This window comes from Scyliorhinus torazame, chromosome 16 (assembly GCF_047496885.1).
Source record: "Scyliorhinus torazame isolate Kashiwa2021f chromosome 16, sScyTor2.1, whole genome shotgun sequence".
In the NCBI taxonomy this organism is placed as follows: Eukaryota; Metazoa; Chordata; class Chondrichthyes; order Carcharhiniformes; family Scyliorhinidae; genus Scyliorhinus; species Scyliorhinus torazame.
The window spans coordinates 174,130,049-174,154,633 of record NC_092722.1 but is presented as its reverse complement, the minus strand read 5'-3'; the positions used below and the strand labels follow the sequence as shown (position 1 = coordinate 174,154,633).

At 46.4% G+C, this 24,585-nt stretch overlaps 1 protein-coding gene and 1 long non-coding RNA gene across 4 annotated transcripts in view; one reads left to right on the top strand and one right to left on the bottom strand.

The window, feature by feature from the left end:
- Positions 1-1,047: 1,047 nt before the first annotated feature.
- LOC140393239 (uncharacterized) lies at positions 1,048-5,309 on the bottom strand. The gene is made up of 2 exons (XR_011935554.1): positions 5,218-5,309; positions 1,048-3,258 (listed from the first exon to the last, which is right to left on the bottom strand). It is a non-coding gene; the product is annotated as an uncharacterized lncRNA (long non-coding RNA).
- Positions 5,232-24,585, top strand: part of fam204a (family with sequence similarity 204 member A) — a 114,008-nt gene continuing 94,654 nt past the window's right edge. For 2 of the 3 annotated variants that reach the window (XM_072479498.1, XM_072479495.1), the window contains exon 1: positions 5,232-5,385. The gene's annotated coding sequence lies outside the window, so the exon portion shown is untranslated. The remainder of the gene's footprint in view (positions 5,386-24,585) is intronic. The other variant, XM_072479497.1, reaches the window with a different exon arrangement.

Here is a 24,585-nt window from a genome sequence, read left to right as displayed (position 1 = left end):
ATTGATTTGTCTTCATTGAAGACCCCAATTCACTTTGTTCTACAACCCTGCAAACCTTGAGGGTTTTTTTGATTTTCACTTTCTTTCTTATTTTCACTTTGGTGGATCAGGTGACGGTAAGATGTTTCCCTTGATTGGGGAGTCTATCGGGAGGCACAATTTCAAAATAAGGGGGAAGCTACTTAGGACCGAGATAAGGAGAAAATTCTTCACTCAGAGGCTTGTGAATCTTTGGAATTCTCTACCCCAGCTGGCCGTATGTTTCAGATAAAGACTGAGAAAATTTTGATTAACAATAACGTAAAGGGTTATGGGGATAGTGTGGGGAAAAGGCATTGAAGTGTTGAATCAGCCATGCTAGTATTGAATGCAGAGCAGGCTCGAAGGGCTGAATTGCCTACTGCTGTTCTTATGCTCCTATAAGAAAGTTCATGTTCTCCTTTTTTCAGACTTCCTTTCAAATGATCTACATGACACTGACAGACTATCTCTAATCTTCACAAGATATGTTGATGCACTGAGTCGCTTTACAACAACTCCAAGTGTACTCCTTATTTCACCATGGCCTTTTGACATGCACTGAACTCATCTTAAGTTTCATGCCTCTTCACTTGGTCTCACTTTTCTTTTACTTTGCTATTGACACCAGGCTTTTGCAAATTAAATCTTGGTCCTTGGAGTGTGCTTAAACATTGACTCACAGGGTGAACAATCTGCTGCAGACATTAAGGTCTCCATGAAAGCAACTAATTGTCTAGCCTGTGTCAGATTGAAACATGGAAATCGGTGCCTAGTTTGAACATTGCAAATTGTTACGGACAGGGGAAAGAGGTGAACTGAACTCCTTTATCTTTCTCACCATCCATTTAAAAGCAGCAGTGTTCTGATATTTGAAATAAGCTATGGCATTGTTATGACCACAGCAGATGACAATTGCTGAGCAAAGCAAATCCCAGCGGAAAACTTGGCTTACGGGCCTAACCTTTTCGGTAGTCTAAAAACGAGAAGAAAACATACTGATCTCATCAGCAAAAAGTCCAGTAACACTTTTGAGATTTTGAAATTTAAAGTAAAAATGTTATTAACAAGAAAGAACACAAGTTTACGGGAATACAGTTAAAATTAGTCTTACAAAACATTCCCCCCAAAAGACTTGATACTTGATCAGACCCAAAGTAAACACCATCCAGGCAACACTCTCTTCTCGATATTTAACTATAAAAATCCAGTAATAATACTCCAAAGCAAAGATGTTGTCGCTTTACTAAGGCATACCACACAATCTCTCAAACTCACTCTGCTGTTGAAATCCAAGCCTTCAGAACAAGACTGCTTTTTGCAGTTTGACTGGGTGGCTGATGTAAACTACACCTTGTCTCCCAGCCCAGAGCCATTTCCAACAGGTCTTCCTCAGAAAGCTAACAATAAAACTCGTAACATCTCTCCTTCAATATAATTTCCCCCTTCATCTACGATTCCATTGTCCTCAGAACTCAACATTCCCAAAATATAATTTTTTTTCCTGTTTTCCAATGGCCAACACTTTCGAGCCAAATAAAATTGTTTACTTAAGAATCTCTACAATGGAGAAGAAGGCCATTTGGCCCATCAAGTCTACACCAACCCTCTGAACAACTACCCTACCTAGGCTCACTCTCCTGCCCTATCCCTGTAACCCCATCTAACCTGCACATCTTTAAACACTAAGGGGCAATTTAGCATGGCCAATCCACCTAATCTTCACATCTTTGGACTGTGGGAGAAAACCAGAGCGCCTGGAGGAAACTGCACATACCAGAATCAAATCGAACCTGGATCTCTAGCACAGTGAAGGAGCAATGCTACCCACTTTGCCGCCGCACTGTCCCAGATCGTTTGCTAACTGCAAAAGCCTTTTACTTTCCGTTGAAATTTAATAGCTGATAAAACTGGCTTCTAAGTAGCTCCTAATGCAAATTTCTAAACCTAACCAATTTAATTAACTTATATACCCCATTACCAGGAAGGTTTCGGTGCAAATGCATGCATCTAGCACCATTACTCCTTTTCTCTCAACTCCTCCAAAGATCTCCATTAATCTTTTCCCAGTTTAATTAAATCTCCCCAGTTTAATTAAATCATTTACACACACAAAGCCCTTATAGAATAACTCAATATTCCCCCAACATACATTTAAAAAATAAGATCCATTCTAACAGGCGTTTACCCAAACCCTCTGTTTGGTTTGTGAGGTTAATTTAAAGTGACTCGCAGCAAACTCTCTTTAGAGTTAAACCTGAAGTATTGTTTATTCATACATTCAAAGTGAGGTTCTGTTGTCACAACTACATACATTCACACAAACATACAAGGAGATAGGAAAAAGATTTACAATTAGGAATAAGTTAGAAAAAAGAATATTAATTCAAGTGAATGTCAGAATCCAGAATGTCAGTTAAGAGAGGGTATCTTCACGTTAGTTAAATTTCAGTATTCAGCTCGTTGAAAGCAGGAGTTGCCAAGTTTCTTCAAAGTTGTGTGAGGCAGCAAGAGGATATTGACATAGTTGGTCTGCTCTACAGGCGATGGCAGGAATCTTCCAGAGAACCAGGTGTTGATGTGGTTTAGACCTAAGGCAGGTTTTGTTGTTAGCCTGGAGCCCTGCTTTGGTGTTGACAGGCTGGATGTTAACAGCATGGGAGTCCAGGAATGTAAAATTAAAACTTTCCAATGGCCAGAGCTCAGGTCATGCGGTGTTGCCCATTGATGAATCTGTTTCAGGTTAACTATCATTTGTGTCTCTGGTCAAAATTCATTGCTCACCCTAGGAAATAGATGATGGCTATTAGTGCCTCCACAGGGATAACAAATTTTCATGGCTCTCTCTTTGTTATAAGTCCAGACTTGGGAGACAGATAGTTTGTTGCTCCCTTGTTTTCTTGATTCTAGTGGGTCAACACAATGGTAGGTGTGAGATTACATAAGAATGAGGGTTCAGCTTTGTGAAGTTTGTCTTGCAATTAGTGTTGGAAGCTTCCAGAACTGTTGCCCGCTTGCAAATCATGCTTCTGGTTCAGCAAAGTCCATTCCTAAATAACCAGAAAGGACAGGTACATCAACCCATTTCTGATCTCTTTAATATCTTATGGACATGACAAAATACTCCTGGGAAGATTTCTTCACAATCTGTATAATTCCTTCTGCAGCACCATTCGATGCTGGGTGATATGGTGGTATTAGTCAAAAATAGGAGAAAATGCTCAGCTGGTCTGACAACATCTATGGAGAGAGATAACACTTTGAGTCTGGATGACACTTTATCAAAACTGGAGGGAACTGGAAATAGGGTCAGATTTACATTGTCGTGGGGGAGGACATGAGGCAGTGGTGCTGGTCAGCAGCAATCTTTCAAGTCAAATTTTCTTAAAATCAACTTTAGAAGTTCCACAAAATATGTCACAATGTTATTCATGCTTCATTTCTCAAATAAAAGGTTAAAAAAAACAACCATCTCATCCTTTTTGTCTTCGTTCTGTTGCATATATGTAATTTTTATTGTCACAAGTAGGCTTATATTAACATTGCAATGAAGTTACTGTGAAAACCCCTAGTCGCCACATCCCCGCGCCTGTTCGGGTACACGGGGGGTGGGATGGGGGAGAGAATTCAGAATGTCCAAATGACGTAACAGCACGTCTTTCGGGAATTGTGGGAGGAAACCGGATCGCCTGGAGGAAACCCACGCACACACAGGTAGGACGTGCAGACACCACACGGACAGTGACCCAAGCCGGGAATCGAACCTGGGACCCTGGTGTTGTGAAGCAAGTGCTATCCAGTGTTGCCCTTATATTACCACATGCTCACCTGCAGGCAGCCATTATTAAACATTAATTACATCTAACAAGTGGGTTTTATAGAGGATTTGGCAATCATTTGTGTATCTAAGCTTGACAAGTGTCCATACAGCCACCTTTTAAATCTACGGAAAAAGGAAAGAGCCAATGTTGTTGAACTATTTGTGAAGTTTGTTTCATTTTTCTTTGTTTTTGAACCAGTTGCATGTGTAGTGAAGACCATGTGGAATGTTCAGGTGAGGCGGGGTTTGAGGGCTAATTGAATGAGAACACACAGACGTAACGGGATTAATGTAATATTATTTATAACTTAGTAACAAAAATTACAGAAACGTAGGGAATTGTTACTTAGAGTATGGGATAGTTCTGCAGTACAGGCTAAAGAACTGGGTGATGCAAAATATGGGATGCTGGTTAAAAAAAACAGAAAATGCTGGAACATCTCAGTAGGTCTGGCAGCCTCTGTGGAGAGAAACAGAGCTAATGTTTCAAGTCCATATGGCTCTTCTAAGATGTGGGTTTTGCAGCCACTGATGAAAAGGTGGATTAAAACATAGTATTTACACAAGTAGTGCCTTTATAAATGTATAATAGAAATGTCACAGAAAAGGGGGCCACAATGATACTCCCAATCTCTCGTCCCTCCGATCTAAACCAGGGGCTGGTTCAGCACAGGGCTAAATAGCTGGCTTTTAAAGCAGACCAAGGCAGGCCAGCAACACAGTTCAATTCCCGTACCAGCCTCCCTGAACAGGCGCCGGAATGTGGCGACTAGGGGCTTTTCACAGTAACTTCATTTTAAGCCTACTCGTGACAATAAGCGATTCTCATTTCTCTCCCTCCCCCCACCCCCCAATCTCTTGCACCTCATCCCCGATCTCTCTCCCCCCATCTCTCTCTCCCTCTCCTGATCTCTCTCTCCCCCCCCCCCGCTCTCTCTCCCCCCTCCGATCTCTCTCCCCTCCCCACGATCTCTCTCCCCCTCCCCACGATCTCTCTCCCCCTCCCCACGATCTCTCTCTCCCCCTCCCCACGATCTCTCTCTCCCCCCCCCCCGCGATCTCTCTCTCTCTCCCCCCCTCCCCACGATCTCTCTCTCCCCCCCCCCCCGCGATCTCTCTCTCTCTCTCTCCCCCCCCCCGCGATCTCTCTCTCTCTCTCCCCCCCCCCCCCCCCGCGATCTCTCTCTCTCCCCCCCCCCCCCCCCCGCGATCTCTCTCTCCCCCCCGCGATCTCTCTCTTCCCCCCCGCGATCTCTCTCTCCCCCCCCATCATCTCTTCCCCCCCGCGATCTCTCTCTCTCTCCCCTCCCCCCCAAATCATCTCTTCCTCCCCCGGCGGAGGCGGTGCTGTTCTCCCGCTCTGACACAGAGAAACCCACCCAACAGGCAGTTCCGGCGGAAGTGTGCGGCGCCAGTCTGCAGTCCGCCGGTGTTTGCCGCTCCGCCGCTTGGTTCCGGAGTTTGTTGGTCGGTGCGGGGCCCGTTGGCCTAAGCGCCATCTTAAAGGAGGTAAATCCCCTGGAGCTGAGGCACTCTCGGCTGGCGAGGTAAAATCAAGCAAATCTTATTCCTATACGTTAAGGATGGTCGGTACAACGATAGGCTGCTAACCCACCAGGTCCAATTGGTGATCAACAAGGAATATAAGCAAAACAGAGCCCAGAACAGCATCAAATTGTTTTCAGTGCCTGTCCTGCATTGGCCACTATCATGTTTTGTGCCAAATCCTTCCTCTGGCTGATGTTCTGTGCTTGTCACTCCTCTTCGTTTATTCATGATTGAGTCTTGTCCCCTATTCTGACTTTTTCATTCTTCCAATGATTGTTCTCTCGTGCTCTGACCCTTCAGTCCCCCATTGAGCATTCTCCTGTGATCTGTCACTTATTTTCTCCTCAAAAGATGCCTTTATGAATGCAGGACTTCATTCCCTCATGTACTACTATCCTTATTCTTCATTCATCGCTGTCTTGTTATATCTTAGTTCCTTGGTCTACTGCATTCATCCATTGACATTGCTGTGTCCCTGCATTCTTCCAAGAATGTGCCTCTTGCTCAATCCCCTCATAGACCACTATCCTCCCTTATCCCCTCATTGGTTGCTGTTTTGTGCTGGCTTATTTTCCTCTCTGGCTGCTATCTTATGCCATCTCCCAGCTCTTCATTGTCTCATTGAATGCTACCCTGTACTTTCTTTTAATCCGTCAGGCATTACAAGAGTTTGATGACCCCACTTTAGCCCAGCTCTATTAACCATGTCTAAATCTAGTGATTGCTATCAAAAAGCAGGACATTTTGACATGCAGAGCACAATATTTTTATATTGTGAAAATATTTTACTTCCAACTTGTGAATGTATATGTTTGTAATGCAAATATCCAAGCAAGAAAATAACTGAACAGCATTAAAGTGAATAATGGCGCACTAAACCAATGTGAATTAAATGTATTTAACATAGAAGGGAACAAGCGGCAAATGGAAATCAGAATTTAAATAATATACAGGGTAATAGAATAGATTAGAAGATGTGAAAACAAATAATAGCAGCGCGCTGGTGGCTGTCACTGCATTTGAAAATGATGTGCAGTGTTCTAACTGATACTCAGTAGCACAGTGGGTAGCACTGTTGCTTCACAGCTCCAGGGTCCCAGGTTCAATTCCTGGCTTGGGTCGCTGCTTGGAGTCTGCACGTTCTTCCCGTGCCTGCGTGGGTTTGCTCTGTTTTCTTCCACCAAGTCCCAAAAGACGTGCTGTTAGGTAATTTGGACATTCTGAATTCTCCCTCTGTGTACCTGTACAGACGCTGGAATGTGGCGACTCGGGCCTTTTCACAGTAACTTCATTGCAGTGTTAATGTCAGCCTACTTGTGACAATAAAGATTATTATTATCTTAAGGTTAGTAAGTGAGTTTTTATGAGGTAGGAACCATTGAGAGATTCAGCTGACACCTTTAACTACAAGACTCAAGCTCAAGCAGTCATCGATCATCATCTGAATCCTGAGATAAGATCACCCAGACATTAATTATTGTTTTTTTTACAGAACAGTGTGGCTTTCTTAACATTTAGGAACATCACACTATCAGCACTTCTTTTAGAATGATACGGGTTTTTAATTTGCATATTATTTACAATTTCTGTAACAATTTTTAAACACTGGGAGGCAAAACTAGAAACAAACATATTACAAATTGAAACAGGAAAGCAAGCAGACGTCAAAGAAGTAATGATTTATGTACCAACTTTAAAACATGTTTTGAAACAATTTTATAAATGAGACACGGTGCTGTATATTATCAGAGGACAAGGAGACTACCTTGAGCACATAGTTTTGGGTATTTGTACAATAATATGATGCACCAGGTCCATTGGAGGAAAGGGACAGGATGGTTGGACAGAGGGGCACAGGATCTATCCAACTTTTTTTCCATCACAGCATGAGAACGCAGAGGGTGGAAAAATGTGTGACTCCATTTGGTTAGCATTAAGGCAAAGAAAGTAAATTTACTCAATTGGATGAATATTTTAATGGATATATTAAAGTTTAGAGGTATAAACAGAAGAATTGCAAGCAAATTAGAAATCAATTAGATGGGAGCAAAATAAAATGAAAAGTCTGGCAGGTAATGAAGAGAAATAGTGAAGAAGTTTATGAACAGACAAAAAGTAAAAGAAGTATTAAAGAGAGGGTAGATGAAACAGAGATGGAAAAGGAACTCAAATTGTGATTAGCATGAAGGACTAATAGGAACATTTGGCCAGGATTTGAAATTCCCACCTGACGTCAACAGACCTTTGGCTCGTCCGTCAAATTTTCTATCCCACCTGCGACGATTCCCGCTGTGGGTGGGATCATGAAATACTGAGCAATGATTAACGGAGTCCTTTGCCTCAGCTTTCAGAATATGGTAGCGACCTTTCAGAGTGTGGGAGCATACTACAATTGTATGGGTGGAAGAAGTTATGGAGCAATTAGATAGATTGACTATGAGGGCGATCTACTGAAAAAAAGATGTAACATAGTAAAAACAGCTGAGGGCTCTGATGGAATGCACCAAATAATTGCTGAAGGAAGTCCGATCAGAAATAACAGAGGCTCTGATTGTAGCATTTCAAACATTGTTAGATCTGGAAGTTGTGCCAGAATACTGGGATGTTAACAATGTATACCTCTGTTCAAAAAGGGGAAAGGAATAACTATAAAAGTCTGTTAAAGCCGCAAACATAAAATCAGACTGCCCTAGAAAATGGATTTCAATTATGAACAGCCAGCATGGATTTGTAAAAGGCAAGGCGTGTCCGAAAAGTTTAGTAGAATGTTCGAGGTAATAATGTAGTTTACTGATAAAAGAAATTCTGTTAAGGCCTTTGATGAGGGCTGCAGTAGAGGCATGCGTATAAAATAGAGACATGCTATTAACGAGAGTATGGCAGCATAGATAATAAATGGGTTGAAGGACAGAAAACAGGTTAGTACTCAATGGATGTTTTTTGGATTGCAGAGATGTAAATAGTGATATATCCAGAGGCTAGAGAAGGAATCATTCATCTTAATATATATTTAAAAAACCTTTAATTGGGTACAGGGAACAAAATGTCACAATTTGCAGATGATACAAAAGTATGGATCATTGTCTTTGAAAAGTACTGTTAACTTTAGAAGAACATGAAGAGTTAGTCGAATGGGAAGTTAGACAAAATTACATTTTAATGCAGAGAAATGTGAGATGTTTTGGAAGGCTGAGTAAGGTGAGGACATATATATCAAATGGTAAAACTTGAAAAGACGTACAGTTAACAGAAAATATTGTGGTTCAGATACACATATCTTTGAAAATAATTTGATTAAATAATTTAAAACAAAAGCACGGTAGCATTGTGGATAGCACAATTGCTTCACAGCTCCAGGGTCCCAGGTTCGATTCCGGCTTGGGTCACTAACTGTGCGGAGTCTGCACATGCTCCCCATGTGTGCGTGGGTTTCCTCCAGGTGCTCCGGTTTCCTCCCACAGTCCAAAGATGTGCATGTTAGGTGAGTTGGCCATGATAAATTGCCTTAGTGTCCAAAATTGCCTTTAGTGTTGGGTGGGGATACTGTGTTATGTGGATAGAGCAGGGTGCTCTTTCCAAGAGCTGGTGCAGACTCGATGGGCCGAATGGCCTCCTTCTGCACTGTAAATTCTATGATTTATGTATTTTTAAAAAAGCATTAAATTAAAACTAAATCTAGACTAAGTATTCGTTAGGTTGCAATTAGAATATTGTACCTGTTTTAGGAAATATATCAATGCCATCAAAAGGGTACAGGAAGATTCACTAAGAAGTTCCCAGGAATTAGAGACTTTACTTTTGAGGGGAAACCAGAGAAATGGGACTATTTTCAGATATAGATCAACCATAACCTGGTTGATGGGCTTAAAGGCCTGTTATTCCTTTGTCACTATTCTCATTGTTCAGTGACTTGTTATCGAGCATCATTAATTTTAAATATCACGAATAGAACGGCAGAAGGGCTTTGAATGTAGAAAGGAAGAAAGCCTACTTAGTGTATTTTAAAAGGCATGATGGTTGTTCATTTTACAAGCTTGGTCTTTTGTCCTGACCTTGAGAAACAGAATCCAGACTCCTTGACAGTCTCAATTTTGAACAGGATCCCAACATCACAAATTGTGTCAGATATTTATCTCACAGATGCTTAATTATGTGTGTGCTGCCTCACAGCGTCCAAGGACCCGGGTTCGATTCCGACCTCGGTTGACTGTGTGGAGTTTGCACTTTCTCCCCGTGTCTGCGTGAGTTTCCTCTGGGTGCTCCGGTTTCCTCCGACAGTCCAACAATGTGCAAGTTCCGTGGATTGGCCGTGCTAAATTGCCCCTTAGTGTCCAAAGGTTAGGTGGGGTTACGGAAATAGGGCAGATGATCAGACCTAGGTAGGTTGCTGTTTCGGAGGGGTGGTGCAGACCTTTTTTTAATAAACATTTTATTCAGGTATTTTTGGTATTGTAACAACAACAAAATAAACAATGTACATGAAACTATGAACATAGTGCAAAAACCATCTCCCTTCCTTACAGGTCCCACCATTATTAACCCCCTACTCTAAGCTAAACTAACCCCCCCCCCCCCCTTCTGCTGACGAATAATTTTCCGCGAAAAAGTTGACGAACGGTTGCCACCTCCGGGCGAACCCTAGCAGTGACCCTCTCAAGGCAAACTTGATTTTCTCCAAACAGAGAAAGCTAGCCATGTCCAATAGCCAGGTCTCCGACTTCGGGGGCTTTGAGTCCCTCCAAGCTAATAGTATCCGTCTCCGGGCTACCAGGGAAGCAAAGGCTAGAACGTCTGCCTCTTTCTCCTCCTGCATTCCCGGATGGTCCGACACTCTGAAAATCGCCATCTCTGGACTCAGTGCCACCCTTGTTTTTAACACCGTGGACATGACATCTGCAAACCCCTGCCAAAATCCCCTAAGCTTCGGACATGTCCAGAACATGTGGACATGGTTCGCATTTTGCACACCTGTCTTCCACCCCAAAGATCTGCTCATCCGGGCCACTGTCATGTGAGCCCGATGAACGACCTTGAATTGTATTAGGCTGAGCCTAGTACATGTTGCTGACGCGTTGACTCTACTCAACGCGTCCGCCCATAGACCATCCTCTATCTCTCCTCCCAGCTCCTCCTCCCACTTGCGCTTCAGCTCCTCAGGCTGCGCCTCCTCTGACCCCATAAGTTCCTTGTAAATGTCAGAGACACTCCCTTCTCCTACCCACATTCTGGAAACTACCCTGTCCTGAATTCCCCTTAGCGGTAGGAACGTGAAGGTTGACACCTGTTTACGTAGGAAGTCCCGCACCTGCAGATACCTGAATTTGTTTCCCCTCGTCAACCCAAATTTCTCCAGCGCCCTCATACTCTGAAAACTCCCTTCTATAAACATGTTCCCCCATCCTCTCAATCCCTGCTCTCCGCCATATCCGGAACCCCCCATCCATACTTCCCGGGGCAAACAGGTGAGTATTACAGATTGGGGACCAGACTGATGCTCCCTCTGCTCCCACATGTCTCCTCCATTCCCCCCAGACTCTCAGGGCCGCCACCACCATGGGGCTGGTGGAGTACCGTGCCGGCGGGAGCGGCAGAGGCGCAGTTACCAACGCCCCCAGACTGGTGCCCTTGCATGAAGCCGCCTCCATACGCTCCCATGCCGACCCCTGCCCCACCACCCACTTCCTGATCATAGCTATATTCGCCGCCCAGTAATAGTTACTAAAATTTGGCAGCGCCAGCCCGCCGTCTCCCCGACTCCGCTCAAGCATTACCTTCCTTACTCTTGGGGTCTTGCCCACCCAAACGAAGCCAGTGATCACTTTGTTGACCCGTTTAAAAAAGGACCGCGGAATAAAGATGGGGAGACACTGAAATACAAACAGGAATCTCGGGAGAACCGTCATCTTCATCGTCTGCACCCTCCCAGCCAGTGACAACGGAAGCGTGTCCCACCTCCGAAAATCATCCTTCATTTGGTCTACTAGTCGGGCCAAATTTAATTTATGCAGCCGGTCCCATTCCCGCGCCACTTGAATGCCTAGATACCTAAAGCTTCCCCCTACTAATATAAATGGCAGCTTCACCAATCGCCTCTCCTGTCCCCTCGCCTGGACCGCAAACATCTCAGTTTTCCCCATATTTAGCTTATACCCCGAAAACCGGCCAAATTTCCCTAGAATCGTCATGATTTCTCCCATCCGCTCTATTGGGTCCGATACATACAGAAGCAGGTCGTCTGCATAGATCGAGATTCTGTGCCCCCCCCCACACACCACACACACCCGGACCAGCCCCTTCCAGCCACTTGAGGCTCTCAGAGCAATTGCCAACGGCTCTATAGCTAGCGCGAACAACAGTGGGGAGAGGGGGCATCCCTGTCTCGTCCCCCGGTGCAGTCTAAAATAGTCCAATGTTGTCCTATTTGTCCGTACACTTGCCACAGGAGCCTGATACAGCAACCTGACCCAGTCAATAAAGCCCCGCCCAAATCCGAACCGTCCCAGTACCTCCCACAGATAATCCCATTTTACCCGATCAAAAGCCTTTTCTGCATCCATTGCGATCACTACCTCGACCGCCCTACATTCCAGGGACATCACGATCACGTTTAACAACCTTCTTACATTGGCCACCAACTGCCTACCCTTGACAAACCCCGTCTGGTCCTCCCCAATAAAGTCCGGAACATAATCCTCAATCCTGGAGGACAAAATCTTGGCCAGCAATTTGGCATCCACATTCAACAATGATATCGGCCTGTAGGACCCACACAGCTCCGAGTTCTTGTCCCGCTTCAGAATCAGCAAAATCGTGGCCTGTGACATCGTCGGGGGCCGCACCCCTCTTTCCCTTGCCTCATTGAACATCTTCATCAACACCGGCCCCAATATCCCAGAGAACATTTTATAAAACTCCACTGGGTACCCGTCAGGCCCCGGGGCTTTACCCGCGTGCATGGCCTTCAGACCCTCCACTATCTCTTCCAACCCGATCGGGGCCCCCAGCCCTTCTACCAGCTCCCCGTCCACATTTGGGAAATTCAGCCCCTCTAAGAAGTTCCTCATCCCCTCCGGCCCCGTAGGGGGTTCCGACCTATACAGCCTACTGTAGAAATCCCTAAACGCCTTATTCACCCCTGCTGAATCTCCAACCAGGTTCCCATCTCCATCATTTACTTTCCCTATCTCCCTGGCTGCCTCCCTCTTTCTCAGCTGCAGTGCAAGCATTCTGCTGGCCTTCTCTCCATGCTCATAGATCGCCCTCTCGCCTTTCTCAGCTGCTCCACCGCCCTCCCTGTGGTTAACAAGCCGAACTCCGCCTGTAGCCTCCGCCGTTCCCTTAGAAGCCCTGCCTCTGGGGTCTCCGCATACCACCTATTGATCTGTAGTATCTCCTTTACCGGTCGGTCCGTCTCTGCTCTGTCCACCTTCTCCCTATGGGCCCGTATCGAGATCAGCTCTCCTCTGACCACCGCTTTCAGTGCTTCCCAGACCACCGCTGCTGAAATTTCCCCTGTGTCGTTGACCTGCAGGTAGTTCTGAATACATTTCCTCAGCCACTCGCACACCCCTTCGACAGCCAAAAGTCGCACATCTAACCTCCATTGCGGGCGCTGGTTACTGTCTTTACTAACCTGCAGGTCAACCCAGTGTGGAGCATGGTCTGAGATTGTGATCGCCGAGTACCCAGTGTCCACCACCCCTGCCAGTAAGGCCCTGCTCAAAATAAAGAACTCAATCCGAGAGCACACTTTATGCACGTGTGATTAGAAGGAGAACTCCTTCCCCAGCATCTTCTTTATGAACTTCACATCATCCCAATTTGGCGCATACACATTTACTAATACCACCTGCACCCCCCTCCAGTTTCCCACTGACCATAATGTATCGACCTCCCACATCCGAGACTATTCTACCCGCCTCAAACACCACCTGCTTATTGATCAGGATCGCGACCCCTCTAGTCTGAGTCTAGTCCCGAGTGAAAGACCTGACTGACCCAGCCTTTCCTCAATCTAATCTGGTCAGTTACTCTAAGGTGCGACTCCTGCAACATTACCACGTCCGCCTTCAGTCTCCTAAGATGCGCAAACACAAGTGCCCTCTTGACCGGCCCATTTAACCCTCGAACATTTCAGGTGATCAGCCTGGTTGGGGGACTCATTGACCCCCCCATTCACCGATCAGCCATCCACTTTTTTGTGCCCGCCTCCAGCCCATGCTCCGCGCCTCCACCGGTCCGCCCCCAGGCAGCCTGTTCCCCCAACCTCCTCGCCGTCCCTTAGCCCAAGTCCCTCCCTCGTCAGCAGAACATTTAACCCCCCTCCCCCGTAGAAACAACACTGTAACCCAACCCCTTTAATAAACCGAACATATGCAACCCCCCACTGCGCTTCCGTGAGCTAGCCCGCCCAGCTAGCTTGATGGCCCCATCCCTGGCGCCGGATAGTCTCCCACCTATTGTTCCCTCCCCACTCCCCGTGCTCATACAAACATACTCCAACATCAAACAATCCCCACACAATTGCCCGACAGAAAAACACCAAGATCTAAACAAGCACACCTCCATCCCCCAACAGTGCACATGAAAACCTTAACTCACTCAGCTCTACCACTGGTCCCAAATCAATGCAAAAGGCATTACAAATAGCTTCCACAAAACGAAAAACGAGAAACTTTTTAAAAAAAGAACAGGAAAAAAAAAAATCAAAAACGTTGCAGCAAAGTTCAAAAGTTCTCAGTCCACCACCAGTCCTTTCCTTTTTGCGAAGTCCATCGCGTCCTCAGGCGGCTCAAAATAAAAGTGCTGTTCCTCATGCGTGACCCAGAGACGGGCCGAATACAACAGTCCGAACTTCACCTTTTTCTTAAAAAGGATCGACCTAATCTGGTTGAAGCCTGCTCTTCTCCTGGCCACCTCCACACTCAGGTCTTGGTAAACCCACAGGATACTGTTGTCCCACTTACAGTTCCTTGTCTGCTTGGCCCACTGTAGAATGCGCTCCTTATCCAAGTACCTGTGGAATCTCACCACCATTGCCCTCGGGGAGGGGGGGGGTCTCCCATTCGCGGCTTCCTCGCGAGCGCTCTGTGAGCCCTGTCCACCTCCAAGGCTCAGGAGAATGTCCCCTCCCCTAACAGCTTCTCAAACATACCCGCTATGTATGCCCCAGCGACCCCTCCGGGAGCCCAACGATTCTCAGGTTCTGCCGGCGGGACCTATTCTCTAGGTCCTCCACCTTCCCCAGGAGCCTTTTCTGCTGGTCTCTCAGCATCCCCACCTCCAACTCCACCACAGTTTGATGTTCCTTCTGCTCACTAGCGCCTCCTCTACTTTCTGGATCGCCTGATCTTGGGCGTTCAATCTAAGCTCCAGCCGTTCAATTAACTCTTTTATCGGGTCCAAGCAGTCCCATTTCTGCTTAGCAAAGCCTTCCTGAATAACTTGCATCAACTGCTCTGTTGACCGCTGGGTCGACAAGCCAGAGGCAGAATCCGGTCCTCCGCCATGCTGTCTCCTGCTGTAGCTTCAGCCCAAACCTTCTCTGTCTTTCTGTTTCTGCCTTTACGAGCATTTCTAGTCCTTCTCTCCATGCACCGATGTGGGAATTCAGTACACAATTGCCTCTGTCATCAGTTTTACAATTCAAGTCCGGTAGAAAATCGGGGGAAAAGGTCCAAAAGTCCGACCAGAGCGGGAACCACCAAATGAGCGACTTACTCCTTCGTAGCCGCCAACAGACGTGGGGGGTGGTGCAGACTTGATGGGTTGAATGACCTCCTTCTGCACTGTAGGGATTCTATAATTCTATGATGGAGCAGGCTCAAAGGGTTGAATGCCCCCCCCGCCCCCTCCTATTTCTTATGTTTTTATGGTCTTATTATTTTTGAGGAGGCATGGTATGAAGAACTCCCTGGTTATAAACACTCGCTTGCAGTTCTGGCATATTTACTGTCATGTGGCACCGGTGATTGGCTTTTAAAGTGTTTCAGATATTTTTTAGGCACGTTTAAATTTCTGCCTTGGGAAATGTGTGTTCTCACTTTTGATGATAACTGTTGTGGAAGTCACTTGTGAATGATGTAAATCCGCTTGGTAAATATTTATTTGATATTTTTTATTGTTTTGGCTCAGAAGCATTTCATTGAAAGCTTTTATTTCAAATCACTGAACATTGTGTCCCACTAGATGGGGTTACATGTTGGAGAAATTGCAATGTGAAACTTGTATGCAAAACTTAGATGACTGTCAACGTTTAGACGGGGATAGAGGAGGGAGGGAGGTCAGAAGCTCAGAGGAACATAGGTAAACAAAGATCAAGATAGACTGAGAACAGCAGAGAAGAAGTTGGAGAGAAAGGTTTAGGAGGAAATTTGATACAGGTATTTAATATAAAACGAAAATGTTTTCAGTGGTTGAAGGTTCAATCACCAGAGGGCCCAGATTTTAGGTGATTTAGGTGAGAATTGAACCAGCGAGGACATGACCAGAAACATTTTCATGCAATAAGTTTTTTTTAAATGTATTCGTGGGATGTGAGTGTTGTTGGCTCGGCCAATATTTATTGCCCATCTCTAACTGCCCTTGAAAATGTGGTGATAAGCTGCTGACGTGAACTGCTGTAGTGTGTGATATAGGTACATCCACAATGCTGTGAGGGAGGGAGTTCCAGAATTTTGATGCAGAGACAGTGAAGGAATGGTGATATTTCCAATCCAGGATTGTTGAATGGCCTGGAAGGGAACTTCTAGATGGTGGTGTTCCAATGTACCCGCTGCCCTTATCTTTTTAGATGGTATCTGTCATGTGTTTGGAAGGTGCTGCCAAAGGATCCTTGGTGAGTTTCTACAGCACATCTTATAGATGGTACACACTGCTGCCACTGATCAGCAGTGGTAGAGGGAGTAAGTGTATGTGGAAAAGGTGTCAATCAAGCAGGTTGTTCTGTCTGGGATGGTGTCAAGCTTTTTGAGTGTTGCTGGAGCTGCAAGTATCCAGGCAAGTGGTTGGTGTTCCATCACACTAATAACTTGTACCTTGTAGATGGCGTACAGGCTTTTAGGACTGAGGAGGTGAGTTATTTGCCACGGGATTCCTAGAATCTGACTTGCTCTTGTAGCCACAGTATTTATATGGCTAGTCCAGTTCAGTTTCTGGTCAATGATAACCCACAAGGTGCTGATGGTGGGGGATTCAATGATGGTAATTGAATATCAAGGAATGATGGTTAGATTCACGCTTTTGATGATGGTCATTGCCTGGCACTTGTGTGGTGCAAATGTTAGTTGCCACTTTTCAGACCAAGCCTGGATATTGTTGAGGTCTTGCTGCATTTGGACATGGATATAGAGTGTTTATAATTTGGAATGCTTTGTCTGATGAGGCAGTGGACACAGGCTTCAACAGTCACCTGGATCAATTCCTGAAGGAGAAAAAAATTGAAAGGATGTGAAGAAAAAGTGCAGGATTGGAACTATCTAGATTGCTCTGTAAGAGAGAACCCAGACTTAATGGACAAAATGGCCTCCTTGTTGCAATATTCTATTCTAAACTGTTCGAGCCTTATGATGCTCTTCTCATGCCAGACTTTAAACCCATTTAGTTGTAACTAGTACCCTCTGATTTATTTTGCCAGATTAGGGAGTTGAGGGGCAGCCAGTGGAATCATTAATCGCGTGCTCATTTTCGTCCAAATCAGTAATGTTTATGCAACCAGAGCATGCTTCTTTGCTTTTCTAGTCTCTGTGGATGCATAAAGGGCAGATTAGGGTAAGGAAAGATTGTTTGGGAGGTTTCAGCATCCATGCCATGCAAGGTTCTACAGTCAGGTTATATTCCAAGTATCAATATCACTGAATTGGGCTGCTCAGTAATTATGTCTAAAGTGTGGGAGGTTCAGTATTCTGTGTGATGATCTAAATAAAGACCCGTTTTTTATTTCGATCCATGAGTTAATCAGTATTTTTGTTTAGTAACTGTTGTTTCCCACGGACAATGCTTTTTAAAAAAAAACTAAGGATGTAGAGTTGTTGGGCAGTATTTTCCCACAGGCCTCAGGTTCCCGATGTTGGGACCAAATGGAGGTCCCGAGCCTGCGTTTGTCGGAAGCTCGCCACCTGCAGCATTCGTCCCATAGGCTGCCTCTTCATTGGCTGTCACTGTACTCGTCACCCTAATGCGGCTGGCCCACTCAGAGGGTTGGCAGCCCTATCTGAAAGGCCGTTGAGGTGGGCAGAAGATCTTGAAGATGTCTCAACATGGAGGCACTCTTGAAGATTTAAAAACAAATAATTATTTTAGAGGGTGGAAGGTGATAGGGACCTCGGATGGCTTAAATCCCACCACTTGGATGTTTGGGCCCACAGGGGATAGCTTTTGTGGGTTGGAGCCTGTGACTCTGATGGAACCTTGGCCTTCCACAAAAGGCTGCACTGTTAAACTGGGATTCGGGAGGCCTTCGCAGCACATAGGGGGTCCTTTCTGCTGAATACTGGTGAGGCTGGAAAATCAACCCAATGGGGCCGTAAACATGTAAATTAGCTGCCCACATCATGGAGGTGAAAGTGCCCTGGCTTCAGGAATACATGGGGAGCTGTCCCAACGCACCTCTATTATCCAGCACCCCCATCTTCAAGTCAGGAAAATTCTGCCCTGTGGTCTTTGTTAAACTATTGGTGTATTTACAGTGAATAATATTCAACAATGTGCGATCAGACTATGTTGATCCTGAACAGTAAGATCCCATAAATTTAAACTCCCGTGGAGTACCTTTTATGGTTATAGATTATGGTACTGTAACAAAATTAATTATGTATCTCACAATATTTAAAATGAAAGGGATATCTTCTACAATGTGTAGGATTCTGTTTATACAGTGAGTAGGAGTAATTTACTGCATGAACATGTGAGGCCGCCTTACTGAAAACTACTTATAAACTTCAGTTTGTTTGGGTAGTTATGTTTTCCGAAGCAACAGCAATTAGCCATGTTTTGGCATCAGTATGAGTCCATGTAGGACTTCCCCACAGGGATTGCTGGAACAGGTTGAAAATGAATTGGGCTGAGGGAGCAGATAAAAGAGAAAGTCTTCCTGGCTGGAATCTTCAATGAGCTGTCTTATCTGCTCATCAGCTGTCAGGCAGAGCAGTTCAGAGCGAGAAGGCCACTTTAGAATTTAAACAGGTCAGACAAGGATGATGGTTTTGGACAGAGGGCTGCTTGGGATCACCATGCCAAGAGTGATCTTCATATTGCCCAGGGCTGGAAGGGGCAGTCCAGACACGGGACCGCCACCATGAGGGAGGGTCTCGGGGTCAACCCCATACCCTAAGCACGAGCCTGCCCACCCTAGCCTGGCGTATTGGACCCCAGGGATGGGGAATGGCCTCAAAAGGATGTTTGAACATGTGGCAAGCTTTGCAGCTTCCAGGTTTGAATACAGATCAACATTTAAAAAAAAAAAAAATTTAAGAGTACCCAATTCTTTCTTTTTCCCATTAAGAGGAAATTTAGCATGGCCAATCCACCTACGCTGCACATCTTTTTAGGTTGTGGGGGTGCGATCCATGCAGACATGGGGAGAATGTGCAAACTCCACATGGGCAGTGACCCAGGGCCGGGATCGAACCCGGGTCCTCGGCGCTGTGAGGCAGCAGTGCTAACCACTGCGTCACAACTCTGCCCAGGAATACAGATTAAAATTAAAGAAAGAAACAAGAAGTGCTGGAAATCTGAAATAAAAGATGAGTTACACAGAACATTCAACATATGAAAAGTAAACAAATATACAAACACAGGGAAGGAATAGGTCCTTGAGCTGCTTGACCCTGTTCCACCTTTTAATGAGATACTGATCTGTAACCTAGTACCAATCACAAGCTTGGAAGTTTCCTTCAAATTGTCATTTTACACCCTCCTTAAAGAATAAACCTTTTACCTGTCCATTCTTGCACACGAATGCCCAAACCCTCCTTCCCCTTTTCTCCCATGTCCTCCCAAATCAATGGCCATCGTTCCTGTGACTCCATATTGCGATGAATGGAAGACACTGGTATATATATATCGGGCTGGATTCTCGCCATCGGGATGCACAGTTTTGTCGGAAGCCCGGGGGTTTCCCGCGGCCCCACAATGGGAAACCCCATTGACCAACCTGCGAAACTGGAGCATTGACTTTAAAAATTCACATCCTTGATTTTGAATCCCTCCATGACATTGCCATTCCATTTTTCTGTAATCTCTTCCAGACTCACAACACTCCAAGATACCTGTACTCCTCTAATTCTGGCCTCTTGAGGATGCCTGTTATTAATCGCTCCACTTTAGTGGGTGTGCCTTCAGCTGCTGAGGCTCTAAGCTCTGGAATTCCATCCCTAAACCGTTGCACCTCCCTTGCCTCCCTTAAGATGTTCTTTAAAACCATGTTTTTGGATATCTGCCCCAATATCTTTTTTATGTGTCTCAGCATCAAATTTTGTTTTGGAAACTCCTGTGATTTGCCTTGGGACACTTATTACATTAAGGGTGCTTTATAAATTGTTTCTGTTGGCTCCATATTCTTTTATATCCCCGGGTTGCAAAGTTTTATTGATTGCAGATTTAAAATGATGAATTGAGCTAGTTTCTACCGCTTAAGTTTGTGGGTGGGAGTTCCAGACTTCTATCATTCTTTGGGTGAAGAAGCGTTTCATTATGCCTCTCATGAATGGCCTGGCTCTGATTCCAAGTCCTTGGGCGTGATTCTCGCAAAAAATTTTGAGTTCATTTGTTGCGGGTTTTTCAGGGAGTTTCTCACCGGTTTAGCCCACACTTCGGGCGCGGTCCTCCGGCCTCGTTAGGCTCTCGCTCAAGCGAAACGAGGCCGGTGAATAGCGGGAGAGGCAGAAAATGAGAACCGCGCCAAGCGGTTTGCGAGGCAACCGGCCCGCTCCCATCGGCTAAATCGGGATCTCGCTACAGCATGGCAAGAAACAATTATCACCACTTAAGCCCTATTTCCATACAATTAATGAGAGCCACCCCTAAACCAACGGCCTCCCGTGATTCAGCGGCCTCCCGAGCAAGGGGTCACACTGGTGCCGATTAGTACTCCTTTTGAAAAATGTGAACTTGACGGATGGGCTTCTGTGGTGAGCCGCGGTGAGTAGCCATCTTTGCTCACAGGCAAAGAGTCCGGGGGGCGTTGGGCATCCCACCTTAGTGTTCGGTGAAGGGGTGGGGGAACCCTGGCTGGGGGTGGGGGACCCTCCACAGGGATTGGCCGCCTTGGGAGGGTGGGGGAAGGCAACTGCGCGCGGCACCAACATGCCTACCCCTGGATCATGAGTACACATTCTGGGGGCAACCTTTGTCCCTGCCTGTGTGCCCCACCGACCATCCATAACCCCCACCGACCATCCATAACCCCCATCGATTGCTGGGGGGCGGGGGGGGGGGTTGAAGGTGGAGAAGGGTGGAGGAAGGAATTGGGATCACATGGAAAGTTGTGACGTGGATGCTCCCATGGGGACGGAAAGGTCTCAGCGGGGAAGGGGGGCGGTGTTGTTTGTGTCTACTCATTCGTGCTACCCAGTGTAGATCATTGACCTTTTTCCTGCACTGGAGGCCTGTCCTCCTGCTCACACTCACGGCGCTCACAGCCGCCGCCACGTCATCCTAGGCAGCACTGGCTGCCCTCGGGGAAACAGGACATCCCTCCTGGCTTCCACAGTGTCTAGCAGCCTCCCCAGGTCAGCGTCCCCGAATCTTGGGCCGGTCTCCTGGGCGACATTGTTGCAAGCTGGCTCGTGTTGGCCGAACAAGTGCAGTTTATGTGCTGCTCGACCTTGTAAGTGGGCGACTGGCGAGCGAGGTGCCGGCGAATCAGCTGGTTAGCCTTCTTTTGTGGTGAGAAGCCATAAGGCCTCGTTAAGCGGATCAATTAATGTGGATTTGCGTTGCCGGTCTCGCTGAGCGGACCGCCAGGAAGCTTGCGGCAATTCTCGCTCTCTACACCACTTCGAAATCATTCCAAAGAATCACGCCCTTCAAACATTTATTAGCGCGGGAGCTAAACTCAGAGATCGGGCCACAATTTTGAAAGAATGTCCGATTTCTAAGTGAGCTTGTGAGTCCCCCCCCCCCACACACACATGGCTCCCCCAAGTGAGGACATCTCGCTATGGGATTTCTGGGGGTCCACCCTCCTCAGAGCCCCGCACTCCCACTTACAGGCCCCTCCCCTTCGAGGATCCCCACCCGTCACCCCCCAACTTCTCAGAGGTCTCTACTTACCTACCCCGTACATCCCCACCCTTCAAATCCCTCTCTATCCTCCTTCCATGCACATGGCCTGGAGCCTTTGCAGTGCCACCTGGGCAGCCTTACACTGGCATCCAGGCAGTGCTCCTGTCAGCTTGGCAGTGCCGGATGGCAATGCCAAAGTGAATATGTTCCAGGGGCAGTGTCAGGTAGTCACCATGCACCGACTCTGGCCTTCCAGGGGTCTCCGATAGCTGACAGGCACCCCCATGATAGATTCCGCCTGGTCCACGTTTTTGTGGACCAGTGCAGAACTGCGCTCGGCTGCGGCCTCACTGGGGAGGCCGGGAGATCCGGTGACGTCGATGGATCCCGGGTAAGTTCGCAGAAGTCAGTTTAGAACCGGCTTCGGCACATGCCATTTGGTCCCGCCCTTGTGGGCGTGTTTATGACTCCGACGCCTCGTGGGTCTTGGGTGAATTCCGCGTGGCGTGAAGCCTACCGGGAAGCCTGCGAGAGGACTCTCCCAGCATTCACCGGCCACACCAGCCTCGAGCCAAAGCGCAACGCGAGTGGTGGATCGCGCCTGATGAATCCTTTTCTGAGACTCTCACACCTGCCGGAAATGTTTCTCCATCTACTCCTATGTGGCTCAGATGTGATCTAACCAGAGTTTTATAAAGCTATAATAAAACCTATTCCCTTTTATATTGTAACTCTCTTCATTACCCTTTTTGATTTTTATTTGTACCCAGTTACTACATTTTAATGGTCTGTGTACATGGATCCCAAAATTTCATTGGATCTGCACTTTCTTTTCACAATTTAACCATTGCTCGATCTATCCTTTCTTGTTGCAAAATGGATGACCACTCCTCCTTTCAGTGAAATCTACCTGCCAAAGTTTTTCTCACACATTTAATCTGTCAACATATTTCTGCTATGATATGCTCCCACCTACACTATTTATAATCCCACCAATCTTTGTGTCATCGGCCAACTCGAATATATGACTGCATTATTTGTTATTAATGAATATAGTTGAGGTCCAAGCGCCGAAGCCGGTTGGTTCCGATCGCGCCGGGCCGCAAACGGCGATTCTCCGAGCGGCCCGGCGTGATCGGAACCAACCGATCGGCGGGCCGGCCTCTCTGTCGGCGGGCCTCCTTTCCTCCGCCGACGAGCCTGGATCCATCTGCCATGATTGTGCGGGGCGGCCTGGGGGAGGACGGCCACCACGCATGCGCTAGTTGGCGACGGTCCACCTGCGCATGCGCAGGACCCAAGGTGCCGCGTCTTTTACGCGACGCCGGGTCTGTGACGCCGCGCCGAGGCCCCGCCCCCGTAAATCGTGCAACGCCCCTGCCAGCCCCACGGAGGGGGGAGAATAGGGGGCTGGGAACGGGCGCCAACGCCGGAGTAAAACACTCCGGTTTTTACTCCGGCGTCGGCACATAGACTCCCGTTGGGAGGATCCCGCCCCACATGTCACTTTCTTCATACTCGATACTAGTTAGAATGTTCTGGTTGTCTCCTTTATCTGGAAACATCCAACATGCTATGGCATGTCTGTTTTCTTTACCTCTGCTGATTAATAATTGTTCATTTCCAGTATATCTTGAAAATATTGATGTTCTCAGATCACGGAGCTCTGCAGGTTGTGAAATTATTTCAAAATTTTCTTTAGTTTAGCGAATTCTGCCACTTTTTTCTTGGAAATCTTAACTGAACTGCAATCACCTGGTTCATAACTGCTACGCCATTGTAAAATAAATTAAAATTATTAATAGCTTAACAGGGCAGCTGAAAAATGCCCAGAGAGCAATTCATTCAAATCAAGATTCTGTTGACAAAAGGGTTAACAATGAAACACTAAATCAAATGGCAATTGTTTTTACAATTAACTTATTTTAGTGAAAATAAATTAATTCTTAAATTCAAGTTTCAGTTCCTGTGAAATTTCAAGCAATTATGCAAATGCCCCATCAGCATTGAATGTGGGAGCAGTCAAAGGTGGTTTAAGATTATTACACTGCAAGGGAAGCTATCCGCATATGTAATGAGGTGGTACATTTGTTATGGTGCTTAGTTTTGTGGGTGATATCAGAAGGACATTCGGCTTGGTGTATCGGCTGTCTTTTTTTCATCTCCAGTTGGTTTCCTCGCCTCCTTTCCTAAAACAGCTAATTCACGTTGGAGTATGGTTTTATCCTCTATACCCAGGAAAGATAACAGACTGTTCTGAAATTTCAAATCTGTACCCTTCATCAGCAATTCTCCAGTACCATACCAAAGTATGTGTAACCCTGTATAGTGAGTGAGGGAAGGCTGTTCGGCTGTGAGACCATTACATTTGAGCCTAATCCTTTTTCAGCAGTGCCACAGCAGATTTATCAGCAGTAATCGTCGAAAAGTGCAACAGAATATGAGCACAATAGGCAATCCGGTGAACAACAAAAAGTTGATTGCTTCCTCTACCCCTTAGTACTCTATTGGATAAATGAGCTCTTGTGGCTTGGTTGAGAAAGGGCAGCACGGTAGCATGGTGGTTAGCCCAGTTGCTTCACAGCTCCAGGATCCCAGGTTCGATTCCCGGCTTGGGTCACTGACTGTGCGGAGTCTGCACATTCTCCCCGTGTCTGCGTGGGTTTCCTCGGGGTGTGCTCTGGTTTCCTCCCACAGTCCAAAGATGTGCAGGTTAGGTGAATTGGCCATGCTGAATTGCCCTTAGTGTCCAAAAAGGTTGGGTGGGGTTACGGGGATAGAGCGATGATGTGGGCTTGGGTAGGGTGCTCGTTCCATGGGCTGGTGCAAACTCGATTTGCTGAATGGCCTCCTTCTGCACTGTAAATTCTATGATTTTATGATTGGCCTATTGAAACCAAGAGAAAACATTGCTTGATTGACAGCCCGGGCTCTATGATCTATGCTATCAATTTCACAAAGTTTCTTTAGGCAAG